The following is a 17,435-nucleotide window of genomic DNA, read 5'->3' on the forward strand; positions in this document are numbered from 1 at the left end:
GAAAAAATGTGCCAAAGATGACATACAGAAGGCTAATAAGCCTATTAAAGATGCCCAACCTCGGGGCACCTGGGTGGCTAAGTAGGTTAAGCCTCTGCCTTCGGCTCAGGCACGATCTTAGGGTCCTGGGATCGAGTCCCACACTGGGCTCTCTGCTCGACGGGGAGCTTGCTTCCCCCCCCTCCTCTGCCTGCCTCTCTGCCTACTTGTGATCTCTCTCTCTGTCAAATAAATAAATAAAAAATATTAAAAAAAAATGCCCAACCTCATCAGTCATGAAGTCAATACTCATTTAAGCTGCAAGATGACACTACGTAGCATGGCTGAAACTAAAAAGAAAGATAGTAACAAGTGTTGTACGTACAGATGTGGGTGAAACTGGAACCCTCATACCTTGCTGAGGGGATTATATAAAATGGTGTAGTCACTTAAGCAGTGTCTCAAAACATTAAGCACAGCTATCATATGACCCAGCAATTCCATGGCTAGCTCTATAAATATATAGGCATATCCAAGAAAATGAAAATATACAGTCATACTAAAGTTTTCATAGAGGTTTATAGCAACATTATTCATAACTGCCAAGAGAAGGAACAATGGCAATGGATAAACTAAAAGTGGTCTATCTGCACAGTGGAATATTACTGGGCTGTGAAATAGAACAAAGAGCTGATACACGCTACAGCATGGAAGAAAATCTACATAAGATTTTCATGAAAATATATGAAAATCTACACAAGATTGCGTTGCTAAGAACTGTCCAGAATAGGCAAATCTACAGAGATTGAATAGGGGCTGGGGTGAGGGGGGAATGACTGCTAATGGGTAGAGGGGTTTCTCCTAGAATTGGGTAGCGATGATGGTGGCACATCCTGGTGAGACCACTGAGTTGCACACTTTAAAAGGGCACACTTCATAGTATATGAATTATAGTATCAGATTTGCACATCCAATAGTTAGACAATATCAACTCTTCCTGAGGTTATGGGGAAATGGAACCGAACAGTTCATTATGGAGGAGTGTAGATTGGCAGAGCTGGCTTTAGCAATATCAGGTGCCACTGAGAAAATGCATACTTTATGGGCCATCAGTTCCTCTTCTAGGGAGAAAACCAAAGGAAACCTACATATGCAGACACAGGGCGTTCTCTGGGGCAATATATGCAATAACAGAAAATTGGAAGCAACCTAATGATTACGATCCTTAGAATAATGCATAGATGACAATAGCAAATAATACCAGCCAACATTTATTGGGTGCTTACTCAGTGCCAGGCACGGTTCCGTCTGCTTTATTTGAGTTCAACCATTTAATTCTCACCCAGCCTGGTGAGATGGAAAGTTTCGATATTGGTATTTTCTGGGTCCTAACCCCCTTACAGTGCTGCTTATATACTATACTCATTTAATGGAATATGGTATAACTGTGAAAAGGAATGAACTAGATTTATAAACCCAACAATTACAAATATCAGAAACCTGGTATTGAGAGACGGAAGAATTCTATAGACTGATACATTGAAGAGGCCATCTAGTATGGTGGTCAAGAGTTCGGGCTCCAGAGCCTGATGGTGGGATTAATTCTTAGCCCCACCACTTACGGGCTGTGGGACCCTTGGCAAGTAACCTTTAATAATAATCATGCTACTCCATGGAGTCACTGAAAGGACAGAGACTATCTCTACTGCAGCTCCAGGCACAGTTTAATCACCTACTGTAGGTTTCCTACTGTTGTTACTGGGCATGTGGAACATATATAAACAGTATTCACAAAACAATATTGTTCATGGACGAGTGCAAGTGGGTATAAACACACATAAAAACACCTACCTATATTTATATAGAGACTGGAAAGATACTCACTAGTTTCATGATAGAGCTTATCATTAGAAAAATGGAAGAAGAGAATGACATGGGGTCAAACAGAATTTCACTTTTACCTATTAATACTTATTTTTTTATTATAAAATATTGAATGTGTAGCGAAATGTTAACGGTTAATTCTAAGTGGTGGCACTATGTGTTACATTACCCTCTGTACATTTCTTTATTTTCAAAATTTTTTTCAAAAATACTTTCAAAATATTAAAGATCCGGCAACCCAGACCTTAAAAAACAACAACAACAACAACAACAACAACACACTTTTGCTTTAGGGTCTCAAATGAAAATCTTTTGCCCAATATCAATCATATACTTGCTTAATATCGAAGAAGTAGTTGAGTGCCTTACTTCTTCACTTAGCTAATTTTACCCAATTTACTTAAAACCCATGTTTAGTAATCCAATCTCCCTCCCCACATGCACAAGTTACAATGAATTCAATATGCTGACTTGCATATCAGAAACAAAATAAAAATGAGACAAAGATGAGTAATGATTTATATAACCTAAGAAATACATCTTCAGAGCTGCCTGGAGAATGGGCACTTCTCAACACTGACACAGGTCTGAGTGTATACACCACTCAATGTTTCTAGACATTTCCATTTGCAGCAATCACCACGACTATACTCGCACAAGAAGGGAATGCACCCAAAGGATCCAATCCAGGTCAGACCACACTGGACCCTCTGACTATTGAGGGATTTGCAAACCAAGATGATGGTGCAGTAGATGAGACTACGGTTTGCAGAATCACCTCTTCTTGGCTTCTCTCCAGCAAGATGTGTTTTCAAAGAACATACCTGTCAGTGACTGTTCAATCCCAATTCCAATGAAATGGTTTGGAGTTACTATTTCCCTCCAGACCTCCTTATTTTTAGGGAGTTTTTGGTCGGGGGTCATCTTTAGCTTCAGTAGTTCCTTTTCCCCTAAGAATTCTGGTCTCTTGTTTCGAAGTTGGTCTCAGACTGTGCTCCTGCTCAGCACTGCCTTTCTCGGATTCTCACATCCCTTGGCAGCCCTGGTGCCACTCTCCTTGTTCTCTGCATGTCAGAGTGAGGCCAGTGGTTGGGGATGTGGAGGGAGAGGGGAGGGGAGCCAACCTAAGGTCCTGTTTCCACAGCAAACCTTTTGCTACTGGTCAGTGATGGCTTTGCAGACTACGGATAGTCACAGACACCCCAGAGTTGCCAGGACAGCTCTGATCCCAGGGACTCCACCCTGCTCTTCTCCAAAGTTTCTCCTTCCATTTTATCATCTACCTTTCACAGGGTGCTCTTAGACAGCACGTGGGTGGGGAGAAGGCACAGCTTGGTGGGACCAAGTTTCAGCATCAGTTAAGACTTGATTCTAACTCTTGCCAGTTATTAGAAGACTTGGAGCAACTTAGTCAACTTTTCTAAATTTCAGTTTTCCTATCTATAAAATGGAGGTTAATGTCAACCACAAGGTATTACGGGGAAGATTAAATGAATTAATATATACAAAATGGTTAGTATACCAGGTGTGTAGCAAGTGGTCAATAAGGAGTAACCATTATGGAATCTTCCATTGCAGAGGTAAAGGAACTCCTTAAGAATGCATGACAAGAGTTTCTGACAACAAATAGAGTAAGTGGGGCTATTAGCAAAGTACTACCTTGTGGGAATATCATTAAGATGTGTCCTGAAAGCAAACCGGAGAATTCACTTTAATTTTTCAGTTCTGAACACCAATTCTAAAAGTCCCATCTAGGGATGCCTGGGTGGTGGCTCAGTCAGTTGAGCGTCTGCCTTTGGTTCAGGTCATGATTCCAGAGTCCTGGGATCAGTATCACACTGGGCTCCCTGCTCAGTGGGAAGCCTGCTTCTCCCTCTGCCTGCCGCTCCCCCTTCTTATGCTCTCTCTCTGAGACAAAAAAATAAATAAAATCTTGGAAAAAAAAGTAGAAGCTGTATCTAGAAGATGAACTTTGGTATAGGTATGGCAAAATATCTCAACCAAGTAAAATAAGAGAAGCTTCAGGCATACCTTGGAGACATTGTGGGTTTAGTTCCAGGCCACTGTAATAAAGCCAATATTGCAATAATGAGAGTCAAATGGGTTTTTTGGTTTCACAAGGCATATAAAAGTTATATTTATACTATATTGTAGTCTACTGAGTGATAATGTTATGTCTAAAAAATGTACATACCTTATTTAAAAAATACCTTACTGCTAAAACATGCTAACCATCATCTGAGCTTTTGGAGAATTGTAATCTTTGTATTGGTAGAGGGTCTTGCCTAGATGTTCATGGCTACTGACTGACCAGGGTTAAGGTCGCTATGGCAATTTCTTACAATAAGACAGCCGTAAAGTTGGGCTCATCAGTTGACTCTTCCTTTCGTGAATGGTTTCTCTGCAGTACGAGATGCTGGTACCATTTTATCCACAGTAGATTTTCTTCCAAAATTAAGAGTCAATCCTCCCGGGGCACTGGGGTAGCTCAGTGGGTTAGAGCTTCTGCCTTCAGCTCAGGTCATGATCCCAGGGTCCTGGGATCGAGTCCCACATCGGGCTCTCTGCTCAGCGGGGAGTCTGCTTCCCTTCCTCTCTCTCTGCCTGCCTCTCTGCCTACTTGTGATCCCTCTCTCTCTGTCAAAAAAGTAAATAAAATCTTTAATTAAAAAAAAAAAAAAGAGTCAATCCTCCCAAATCCTGCTGCTGTTTTACCAACTAAGGTTATGTAATTTTCTAAATCCTTAGTTGTCATTTCATCAGTCTTCACATAATTTTCCTCAAAAGTTGTTTCCATCTCAGAAAATACTTTCTTTGTTCATTGATAAGAAGCAACTCCTCATCCATTAAAACTTTATCATAAGATTGCAGCAATTTGGTCATATTGGTCATATCTTCAGGCTCCACTTCTAATTCTTAATCTCTTGTTCTTTCTAACACATCTGCACTTACTCCCTCCACTGAAGTCTTGGACCCTCAAAGTCAATCATGAGGATTAGAATCCACTTCCTCCAAACTCCTGTTAATGTTGGTATTCTGCCCTGTTCTCATGAGTCCCTAATGTTCTTCATGGCATCTAGAATGGTGAATCCTTTTCAGAAGGTTTTCAACTCACTTTGCCCAGATCCACAGAGGAATCACTAACTGTGGCAGCTATAATCTCACGGAATGTATTTCTTAAATGACAAGACTTGAAAATCAAAATTGCTCCTTGATCCATGGGCTCCAGAACAGATATTGTGTTCGCAGGCATGAAAACAACATTCTTCTTGTTGTACCTCTCCAACAGAGTTCTTGGGTGACCAGCTGCATTGTCAATGAGCCGTCATATTTTGAAAGGAATCTTCTTTCTGAACAGTAGGTCTCAACAGCAGGCAAAAAATCTTCAGTAAACCATGCTATAAACAGGTGTGCCACCATCCAAGCTTTGTTGTTCCATTTATGGACTACAGGTAGAGTAGATACAGTATAATTCTTAAAGGTCCTAGGGTTTTCAGAATGTTAGGTGAACACTGGCTTTAACTTAAGGTCACCAGCGGCATTGGCCCCCAATAAGAGAGTCCATTTCTCTTTAGAAAAAGCTTTGAAGCAAGACATTGACTTCCCCTCTTAAGCTATGAGAGTCCTAGATGGCATGTTTTTCCAAGAGAAGACTGCTTTCTCTACACTGAAAATTTCTTGTTTTATGTAGCCATCTGTAGTGATGCTCTTAGCCGGCTCTCTTAGGTAATTTGCTCTACCTTCCACATCAGCACTTACTGTTTCGCCCTGTACTTTCATGTTAGGGAGATGGTCTCTTACCTGCAACCTCATGAACAAACTCTTTCAGCCCTCATAGAATTGAAGAGATTTAGGGTCTTGCCCTGGATTAGGCTTTGATGTAGGGAATGTTGTGACTGGTTTGATCTTCTGTCCACACCGCTCAGACTTTCTCCGTATCAGCAATAAGGCTATTTCCCTTTCTTAATAATCACATGTTCACTGGGGGAGTACTTTTAATTTCCTTCAAGAACTTTTCCTTTGCATTCACAGCTTGGCTGTTTGGTGTAAGAGGCCTAGCTTTTGGCCTGCCTTGGCTTTTGACATGCCTTCTTCAGCTAAGCTTAATAATTTCAAGCTTTTGATTTAAAGTGAGAGATGCCTATGTGACTCTTCCTTTCACTTGAACATTTAGATGCCATTGTGGGGTTATTAATTAGCCTAATTTCAATGTTGTTGTGTCTTAGGGAGTAGGGAGGCCTGAGGTGAGAGAGGGAGACGGGGGAACGGCTGCTTGGTGGAGTAGTCAGAGCACACACAACATTTATTAAGTTCACCATCTAATATGGGCGTGGCCTATGGCATCCACAACAGTTACAATAGTAACACCAAAGAGCACTGATTACAGACCACCATAACAAATAGAATAGAAATGAAAAAGTTTGAAACGTGAGAATTACCAAAATGTGACACCAGAGACGTGAAGTGAGCAAATGTTGTTGGGAAAATGGCGCCCACAGACTTGCTATCATGGTGCGGGTTGTCATGAATCCTTGCTTTGTGAAAACACAGTGTGTGTGAGGGACAGTGAAGTACAGCACAATAAAACAAGGTGTGCTTGTGTTAAAACTTCAAGATAAAGGCTGCATGTGTTCCCCTATATTTCTCTTTTTTAAACTTCCTAAGGTAACACAATAAATAAAAATTAAATTTCAAATATTATACAACTTCTGAGTAAGCATATTTTTTCATATTTACTTTCTTTTTCTGATCACCAAAATATTTGTTCCTTATAGAAAAATACATTCAAAAATTGTATTTTCAGAGTCCAGAGTACAAAAAATTATATTTTCAATCTACTATATATTTAAAAAGATAAAGTTAGGCTCACTGGAAGGTTTAATATTTTTCTGAGATTACTTAATATGCCAAGACATAATTGAACCAGATCATGAAAATCATCACAGGCAAAGTTCTCAGCAAGGCTGGAGGTACCCGAGGGTAGGGAGGGTAGTTATATTTTACTGCAGTGACCCTAACCCTTGCTATGGTACCTGGTATGCATATAAGTGTCATAAATGAATGGAAGCCTATAGAACAAAACTGGAAAAAAGAATCCTTTACTTTTCCCAAACTCCACTTCCCTAGTGAGACTAGGCAGGCATTGCATCCTGTTCAGTGACATGGGGCCACCTGGTTCGATGCTCTGCTGGCACTGGTTTGAAATTCTGAGTTTTTCAACAAGGGGCTCCACAAATCATGCAGTTGGTCCTGCCTAAGACTTTCTAGGACACTTAAAGTCATTTCATTAACAAAGTAGAATATTTTTCAACCTTTTTTCCCCAGGGCACATTTTTACATAAAGAAAGTAATATTTGGGAAAAAAAAAAGTAATATTTGGTTGGAGAGGGTTGATACCTCCCCTTGAGGGATCCCTCATCTCACTGTGTTGTGAATGTTTTCATGCACCCTCTCCCCCCTTTTACACTGAATTGGAGCTTCTCTAAAGTTCCAGTTGGACGTCACTGCCTGTCTTTCCTCAGCATTTGGCACGGTGCCTGGTATATAGTAAGTGATGAATAAATACAGAGTAAGAGCATGACTGAGTGAGTAATCTCTGAACTGTAAATGCTCCGGCCCAAGCAGGTCGGGGGAAAATACTTAAGTCCGTTAAGGCCCACTGAAACAGAAAGTCCCTTCCTTGCACCTGAAAAGCATATGGTCGCTGCTTCAGGCTGATCCTGCAAGATCTCAACCAGCAGCTTCTCACTAGGTTTGCTCTAGGTCCTGGGTGTTACAGCCCACATCACTTTCATAGGGCAAGGGGTTTGCCAGCTGCTTTTGTATCATAGTCTGATAGGGAATAAGCACTTCAGTGTCCCGACAGTGTGGCCACGTTACGCACTATGGGACGACAGCGCGTATAGGTCGGACTTCAAAACTGCTCTGACCGGATGAGTCAGTCCGTCCGTCTGTCAGACAGTCTCCAAAGCCTGTGGGCACAGTGTGCTATTCCTACGGAAGAAGCCACAGGAGCTGCTGCTGTGGGAGCCCATGAAAGGGACTCTGGGTCAGTGTCTTGGAAGTTATGTGCGCAGGGATTGCAAAACGGGGGTCTGCCCTGTGATCGACTTAGGAGGACTTTAATAGACTTAGATGCCAGAGGCTGACACTGGAATTCTGCCACTGACATTTGCACGCACAGTGGCTTCACATAAAAAGCGTTCTGACCTCTCACACGATTGCAAGGGACGGTAACATCAAGTGACATTTCTGCATGGCAGCCTCTGTTTCTGGTACTTCCCGTCACCCCTTGGCGTCCGGTGGTCCTGGGGGTCAGGCAGGGCCATCGATCAGCTTGTCCGCACACATGTCTTTCTCACATGCAGGGCAAGTCTCTCATTGTTGTTGCCTGCCTGAACTCTCGAAGCGTCCACATTTTGGCTGAGAGGCTTGCTGGAAGGCTAGTGGGACAATCTGGGAGTGAACGGATGAGAGCCCAGACCACCAAAATAGTCTTCTAATGGATCTATTTCCTTCCCTCCATCCCGCTGATAAGCATGGTCTCAATCAGTAATGTGTGACCCTGAGAATGCCACTTCCCTTCTAGAAAACTTTCAGTGATTCTCAATCAACTAGAGCTGGGGTTAGCAAAGGTTTTCTGCAATGGGTCAGAGTAAATATTTTATGTGTTTTTTTGTTTTGTTTTGTTTTTGGTAGGACAAGTTATTTTATTTTTCTTTACTATCTGAATTGCAGCTGTATCCCAGACAATTCCAATATAGATCATTTGGGCTATCCAGGTTCTGTATTTAAGATCCATAAATATCATCAAGTTGTTGATTTTAAGGGTATCCTGTCTTAAAAATAGAGGCCATCCAGTTTTAAGGTTGATCTATAAAATGGAAAATAATGCAGACCAGTTAAGATCCTTTTACAATAGCTAGAAGATTGTGAGTGGGAATTAATATTGATTTTCTATAGTTTTTCCCTAAGTATTATTATATTATCTTTACTATGCTACATGAATTTCAGGTGTACAGCTTAGTGTTTTCACATCTCTATAAATTATACCATTTCCCCACCCCTCGCAAGTATAGCTACCATCTGCCATCATAGGACGCGATCACGAAGCATTGACTGTATTCCTTATGCTGTGCCTTTTATTCCTGTGACCTCTTCACTTCCTAACTGGAAGCCTGTATCCCTCCCACCCCTTCACTCATTTTGCCCATCCCCCCATTCCCTCTCCCCTTTTGGGCTGTATGATCTCTGTGACTCCTCAACTCTGCTGATGCGGTATGGAAGGAACCACAAAAAATATACATGAATGAACAGCCGTGCAATGCTGTGTCCTCACAAACCTTACAAAAACTGGTAGTGCGCCGAATCTGGCCCACAGGCCACAGTTTGCTAAACCCTGAACTACCAGAGAGGATTCAAATTCCCTACACTGGCAATCAAAGTCGCCCTGTTCTAAACTTCAGTTTGCTTGTCTGTCTTAATGTTTTCAGACGCAGAACTGGTTTTACATTGTCCTTGGACAATCACTTCACCCTCCGAGCCTCAGCTCTGTTAAAAGTGAGAATAGCACCCGATAGCACCTGTGCTTCCCACCACGTGCTGTATACAATCACTTATCAAATACCCTTTCCTTCCCCTCTCTTATGTGCTCCCGCTCCCAGGCAAACTACTCACTGCTCCTCACAGCAAGCTTTTCTCCCCTTGGCATGTTGCTCTTACTGGTCCCCTGATGACTTTCTTACTCATTTCCATGAGTTCAAATTCTTCCCATTCTTGTGCTCTCAGCTTAAGTGCCAAAGTCATGAAAGCTTCCTTCATCTCTCTTAGGCAGAAGTAATTGCTCTTTTCTCAAGTGAAAGAGCACTTTGCATCTCTCTTCAGGCACTTAAGGACTTTTCATCTTAGGACTGTATAGGTGTCTGATTTCCCTCAAACCGCGGGAGCTACTTGAGGACAATGGTCATGCTTTGTGCCTGTCTGGGTCTCCTCCCTCTTCCTTCATCAAGCGCTCTGCCACGCACAAGTCAGTTGTTAGCAAATATCTACATGACAAATGATTGGCATTGGTAGTCCTCCTCCCCCACCTTGAACAAGTCTAAATAGTAAATACCCAGAGTTGTAGAATAATTAGCTTTTACATTTATCCTGGGGAGGTGGTGGTGGTGGTTAAAACATTGAAAATCTTGTTTTAGTTACTGATGAGCTGATTGAGTCCTGAATAAGCAAAAAGAAACGGTGTTCAAGGCCACCCAAATGTGCTAAATATTTATACATGTCAACTTATGTATACATTCCAGGATTCCTAAAAGTATCCACATGACATCACTCAAAAGAAGACTGAGGTTCAGAGAGGTTGATACAACTTTCTCTGAGCCTGAAATTGGCTTCTCTCTCTTAGGAGGTAAGAGCTTTTCAGCTGAGTTGGAGAGAAGTAGTTAGACAGTTGCCAGCCACAGGCATGCTCCATCTCCCCCTTAGCTCCATTGCATATGGACTTGCTTTTGGTTCTGGCCCAGGTGTTAGTTCTATTTTTGTTTCTGGTCTAAATATTTCCTCTAGAAAATCACACATAGTTGCTCATGATTACTCACAGACAAATATCTAGACTTGATTTCCAAGTTCCATGGTACTGCCTTCCCAAAGAAAAAAACAATCTGAAGTATAGGGAGAAAATCAGACAAAGAAGATAGAAAAGGAAAATAACTATGCTCAATTCATAAATGCCTTGGTAAAACTGACTACTGAAACCCCTAGCTTTTCTTCTTTCTCATTATAAGGAATCCCTACTGCATTACGGAGGGTCCTGGTAAATTTCAAGTACTGCCAAAACTACGGAGGAAAGAGGACAGTGTGAGATGGGACTGGGACTCATGTCTTCTGAAGTTCCTGCTTAGTCCTTACTCTATAGATGCTATCTGCAACCTTGGTTTCACATTAGAACTATCTGGGGAAGGAAGTCTGCTTCTGCTTAGAATGTAGAAGGGGCACAGAACATCATTCCCGTCTATCATTGAAAAGAGATGGATAATCTACAAAATCATACTTTTTTCCCCACCCATCAGAGACCTGGGGTCACAAGGCAGCTAAGTGAAATACAAAGAGTGACATGCCTTTCCATTCACAGGCTTGTTCCCCACTATCGCAAACTCATTTTCTGGGAGAGTTTATACTGGGTATATGTTAAACGCTTTCTACAGGCTGGTTTATATGTCCACAGCTAAATCAAACCAAGTCAGGACCCAGCCGTTGATGAGACTGAAGGAGGACAACTCCTTTATTCTTTTGACATCCAGCATTTCATAGGTTCATAGTACACAAGGCAGAAAATAATTGAAATCATGATGCTGTTTATAGTAACAGAAGTGCTTTCATTCATGATGAGAGGAATTGAGTACACCAGCCGGTCAAGAGCTCAGACAGAGACCCAGGAGGTGGGCTGTTATATATTCATTGTCACTATGGGAAGACCAATACTTGAGAGCAGTGTTTTCCAACTGTTTTCTTAAGAGCCTTAACGTTCAGCAAAGACACCTCAGGGAGGTGATTCTCTAGATCCCAGCATCTACAAACCCCGCCTCAGCTAGAAAAGCTTCATTTTTTCTATTTTGTATATTGGGGTCTCATGTATGTTTTCAATTGGACAAAAAGAACTCAATCTAAAGAAAAAAGAATTAGAAAACCCCAGTGTATGGACTTCAGTGAAACCCATCAAAACCTCTAGGGGGAAAGAGGAAAAAAAATAAACAACCCTCCTCTCCAGGAGAATAAGTCTTCTTCCTAAAGAACGGTCCAGGGACATCTTGGACCTGGGCAACAGATTAAGAGGACAACAGACTGAGAGGCCAATTCTTAGGATTGCCATAGCCACCAGATTCCAGCTTTGGGGCTCTAATAAAATATCAAATCTTTAAATCAAAACATGGCCAGCTCTACCACTCTTCTCTGTTTGTTACTTTCCAGGTATGTTCTAAGGCGGCAAGATCAACAGTATCTGACAAATACTCAGACAAGAACTGTCAGGAAAGATCTAGATGAGCTGAAATGGGGGGAAAAATAAGAGCCCACTGGACTACCCACTGACTTCTCTCTCATAAAGGTAGGAGTTAGCTCACATTTCATTATGGTTCGTTTTTTTTAATGGCCTTGCTTGGAATTTTGCTTGATCTTCCTGATTTCGGTTCTGTTCTACTCTTCAATTTCTATTTGCTTTCTTTGCTTTTAAAACTGAGAGTGAAAATGAAATGGATCCATCTAATTACACACTGCCTAATGCTCCTCCCAGTTTAATTCTGTGACTCTAATTAATGTTTTATTGTTTGTGGGTTTTTTTTTTAAATTATCTGTTCTTTCCCATTCCAAGTAGCTGTCTGAATTGTAACAAGATTGTCAACCTATTTACTTTTGAATAACACGTATGAGGCTAAGAGATACTTGAAAGATGATTTTATCATTTTTTTTATAGTTTCAGGTATAGAATTTAATGATTCATCACTTCCATACAACACCCAGTGCTCATCACAACTGCCCTCCTTAATCCCCATCATCTATTTCCCCTATCTCCCACTCACCTCCCCTCTGGTAACCATCAGTTTGTTCACTATAGTTAAGAGTCTATTTCTTGGTTTGCCTCTCTTTTTTCCCATGTTCATTTGTTTTGTTTCTTAAATTCCACATATAAGTGAAATCATATAGTGTTTGTCTTTCTCTGGCAGTCTTATTTTGCTTAGCATAATACTCTCTAGCTCCATCCACATTGTTGCAAATGGGAAGATTTCATTACTTTTTATGGCTGAGTAATAGTCCACTTTACCCATTCATCAGCCACTGGGCGTTTGGGCTCTTTCCATAATTTGGCTATCGTTGGTAATGCTGCTATTAACATTGGGGTGCGTGTATTCCTTTGAATCAATATTTTTGTATCCTTTGGGTAAATACCTAGTAGTGAACTGATAGATCATAGGGTAGTTTTATTTTTAACTTTTTGAGGAAACTCCATACTGTTCCAGAGTGGGTGTAGCAGTTTGCATTCTCACCAATAGTGCAAGAGGCTTCCCTTTCCTCCTCTTCCTCTCCAACAGTTGCTGTTTCCTGTGTTGTTATTTTAGCCGTTCTGACAGGTGTGAGGTGATCTCTCATTGTAGTTTTGATTTTTATTTCCCTGATGATGAGTGACATTGAGCATCCTTTCATGTATCTACTAGTCATCTGTATGTCTTCTTTGGGAAAATGTCTACTCATGTCTTCTGACCCCCCCCCCCACCTTTTTTTTAGCTGGAATGTTTGTTTTTTGGGTTAGGCCATGTATTTTTTTTTTTTAAAGATTTTATTTATTTGAGAGTGAGAGAGAGCATGAGCAGGGGCAAGAGGGAGACTCTCCCACTGAGCAGGGACCCCCCACTTGGGGGCTTGATCCCAGGGTCCTAGGATCATGACCTGAGCTGAGGGCAGACACCCAACCGACTGAGCCACCAGGCACTTTTTTTAATGAAAAAGGTCATGTAGGTGATTAATTGGCATCTTGATATAACTGATCTCAAATCATGGTTCAGGTTGTGGTCTGCACTCCAAACAATGAGGTTAATTTTAGTGTTTAAAAAAATGAGGAAATGTTGGGGCACCTGGGTGGTGCAGTCAGTTAAGCATCCAACTCTTGATTTCAGCTCAGGTCATGATCTCAGGGTTGTGGGATCCAGCCCTGCCTTGGGTTCCATGTTCAGTGCAGAGTCTGCTTGAGATTCTCTCTCCCTTTCCCTCTGTCCCTCCCACTCATACTGTCTCTCTCTCTCAAATAAATAAATCTTTTTAAAAAATGAGTAAATGTGTGGCGCCTGGGTGGCTCAGTGGGTTAAAGCCTCTGCCTTCAGCTCAGGTCATGATCCCAGGGTCCTGGGATTGAGCCCCGCATTGGGCTCTCTGCTCAGCAGGAAGCCTGCTTCCTCCTCTCTCTCTGCCTGCCTCTCTGCCTACTTGTGATCTCTGTCAAATAAATAAATTAATTAATTAAAAAAAAATGAGTAAATGTTCTGGAAAAGCAAAACTATGGAAATAGTAAAAGGATCAGTGGTTGCCAGGGTTTGGGGGGAGGGGAGGGTCAGTAGATGGAGCACATATTTTTAGGGCAGTAAAAATACTCTGTATGATATGATAATGAAGGATTACGTCGAATCCATAGGAAGTACACCAACAGCAAACCCTATAGTAAACAATGGACTTTGGGTGATTATAATGGGTCAATATGGGTTCATCAGTTGTAAAAATGGACCATCTGGTGAGGAACGTTGATAATGGGAGAGGCTGTGCCTGTGTGGATGCAGGGGAATTACTGGAAATCTCTGTACTTCCCATTTTGCTGTGAATATAAAAGTGTGCTAAAAAATAAAGTCTTAAAAAAATGATGACTTTTCTTAAATACAGTTAACATTTACATGATTTGACTGGTATCTGCGATTCCTTTTTGATTACAATGAGCCATCTTAAGTTAAAAACATTTTTGGTTAAAAAAAAATGTGCCACTGTGATGAGTGATATTGCTAATAGGGGATACTATGCCTGGGTAGGGACAAGGGTATAGGGAAAATCTCTGTACCTCTCACTTTTGCTGTAAATCTAAAACTGCGTTAAAAATAGAAAATCTTGGGGCGCCTGGGTGGCTCAGTGGATTAAGCCTCTCCTTCGGCTCAGGTCATGATCTCAGGGTCCTGGGATTGAGCCCCACATCGGGCTCTCTGCTCAGTGGGGAGCCTGCTTCCTCCTCTCTCTCTGTCTGCCTCTCTGCCTACTTGTGATCTCTGTCTGTCAAATAAATAAATAAAATCTTTAAAAAAAAATAGAAAGTCTTTTAAACAGTGAAAACAAAAAAGTAAATGACCCCACAAAATATCATTGTTTTAAGTACCTATTGGTGATATTTGTTAGAAGTTCTCTTAAATGACAGTGACCAATTCACGTCTGCCAAGTGGAAAATATATACTCTAGTAATATTTCCAGGGCATACTTGTTAATATGTCACTCGCTTCTGTTGTGTAGATGACAAGGACCAAGGAAGTGACTTCAGAAGTACAGAAGTAGAGTTTTTGCCTGTAGTGCCACCAGCTTCAAAGAGTCAGCTCTGTTAGCTATCTGGTATGGTGGGACCTAAAACATCAGTCACTGTGCATGCAAGCACATGCCTTCACTGAAGGCATTCAAAGTCAATGGCGTTGGAAGCGTCAGTGGATAAAGGGAAAGAAAAAGGAGGCACTGCAGGGAACACAGTTCATAAAATTCATGTTGGTAAAAACATGAAATCTGACCAGCTGCAATATGAACCTGTTTAAACAGACTTAATACCACTTATCACTAAAGACAGAAGGTCAGATAGTCCAGAAAGGGAACAAGGCAGGCTCTAGGCACCAATGTGTATAGAAATGGGCCTCTATGTCAGCATGGCATAGGGAATACTTGAGTTCCCTAAAAAGCCAGATTAATAAAAGCTGAAGGTCCAAACCACTATCTCACTAGACATATCCTAAAATTTAAGGTTGTGTCAACCAGAATCTTTCTAACAAGTACAAGAACTCTTCATTCTGGTGGCTGTTCTGAAATACATGGAAGGATACAATCATCACAGGAACATGAGAAAAACATGCCTTTGTCAATGGCTTAGTAACGGCCTGGGGCCCTCTGAATAGTGGATAAAGTTTTTGTGGGATGGAGAAGGTAGGTGTTGGCACCTATGGAAGATCACACTTACTTATTTTGTAAGTTATTTATAAGTAATTTTATAAATAACTTGCCAGTCTGGCTTCCCAATGTGGGTTGGCTTTACTGATCGTTATTAGGAACAGCTTCTTCTATAAGCAAATGATGATATTTTTATGGTCTCCCTTTAGGAGAAAAAGTCAGGGAAAGTGTATAAGAAGCTACAAAGATGAAATACCAACTGGCAATTCACTCCTGAGCCGTGATCTCCTTGCAGGCTTGAACACAGCAGCATCAGGCCAAGGAACAAAGAATACTACACGGTCTTTGGGGACGTGTGGAAGTGGCTGTGTTCCTTAAGAAAGCTCAATACCACAGGGTTTATGGGGCTTTGGATGGAGAAGGCAACATCTTAGTATTTTCCTCATTGTGATTACCTGCAGGATAGACATAATTGCAGGATAGAGAGCCTTAACACCACAAGGCTTGTTTTTAATGTGATTTTAGAAGGACACAGCTATCAGGCTAGCCCTCCAGTCAGTGTGTGATAGCCTGGACATCAGCAGTCAGGCTCAGCAGACCCCGTAGAGTTTGTGCAGATCCTGTGATATTCTGATATTCCTCAAGTCTCTAAAAAGTACTGTCCTCAGGTTGTTTCTCAACAACCAGGGGAAAAGGGGTTATTGACCAGCTCTGGTTCTATATAAGTAAGTGTAATCGTGGAGACAAGCCAGGGGCTGTGGAAATCTCTCTCATTTCTGTCTACTTTGACAATACTCCCTCACTAGGTATTACTGAATTCTTGGTATAACTATCACACATGGATAATATTTACGAAAGTCAATGAAATAAGTAAAGTCACTCTTCACTCTTGAAGTAAAAAACAACACCAAGACCAAACTCATTAACTCCTCAATGTAAAGGGAAATTTCTTCCTCGCGGCAGCAGCCGATGAAAATACCTTGACTAGTGTATGTGGAATGTTTCCAAAGGGTAAGAAAATAAAACTCAGAGAAGAGAGCAATAGACAGTATGAAATACTGGGTAACCCCAGAATCATTTATCTTAGGCAGGCCGACAGGCCTCTATACTGGGATAGACACACACTTTTCTGTGCTCATTCTCTTTTCAGAGTCTGACTCTTGACCTTGACTACCCCTTCCCCCTTAGGCTCCCCAGGTTAGTCTTACCAGTGGCCATGGTCAGACAGACCAGCAGGAAAGTAATACAGGTCTTTGACTTAAAAGATGGAGCTCCTTACACATTAGAATCTAGTCTCTGAAAGTTATCTTATGATAAATTAGCCCATCACTTCTTAAGTTTGACAATTCCTCCCTACCTCATTCCTAAGATATTTTTCTATTTACAATGAAGGAAGTCCTATTTACAATTCGGAAGACCGAATTTCACCAACTACACAATCAGCCACTTTATAGTGTTTGTGGGCTATCACTTGTAGTACCCAAACATACTTTGACTTCAAATGATTAATTGCAGAACAAAGGCCTCTTCCGCTTTGCAGAGCTTCTCCCCCGAGGCCAAGGGGATTGGAAGTTGGGGGGGGGGGGCTTGACTTGCCTTGGAATGCACAAGCAGTTAAAGCCAATCACTCTGCACTTGGTAGACGAAGCACCCCGAGCCGTCCCTGCGATGTAGGTGCAGAGTGAAAGGTAACAGCACTGTGTTTCCTCGTTCAGGGAGCGGCATCTGGGAGACAGCTTGCAAACCTGAAGCCTGCTCTGTCATTAATCTGCAGGATTAATTGCAAGGCACAGCTAGTCTCTGGAAGACCTTTCCAATCCTGATAATGAAGACAAGCGTGTGCTTGTAGACGCAAACTCCCCCAGTTTTTGGTTTTGGAACCTACACCACCTACCAAGTCTCACCAA

The 17,435-nt window shown here is 41.6% G+C and overlaps 1 protein-coding gene across 5 annotated transcripts in view; it reads right to left on the minus strand.

Moving 5' to 3' along the window:
• Positions 1-17,435, minus strand: part of FMN1 (formin 1) — a 406,533-nt gene that overhangs the window by 3,736 nt on the left and 385,362 nt on the right. The gene's annotated exons all lie outside the window — the stretch shown is intronic.

The sequence above is a fragment of the Lontra canadensis genome, unplaced genomic scaffold (assembly GCF_010015895.1).
Source record: "Lontra canadensis isolate GAN:19392208 unplaced genomic scaffold, GSC_riverotter_1.0 scaffold12, whole genome shotgun sequence".
Lineage (NCBI taxonomy): Eukaryota > Metazoa > Chordata > Mammalia > Carnivora > Mustelidae > Lontra > Lontra canadensis.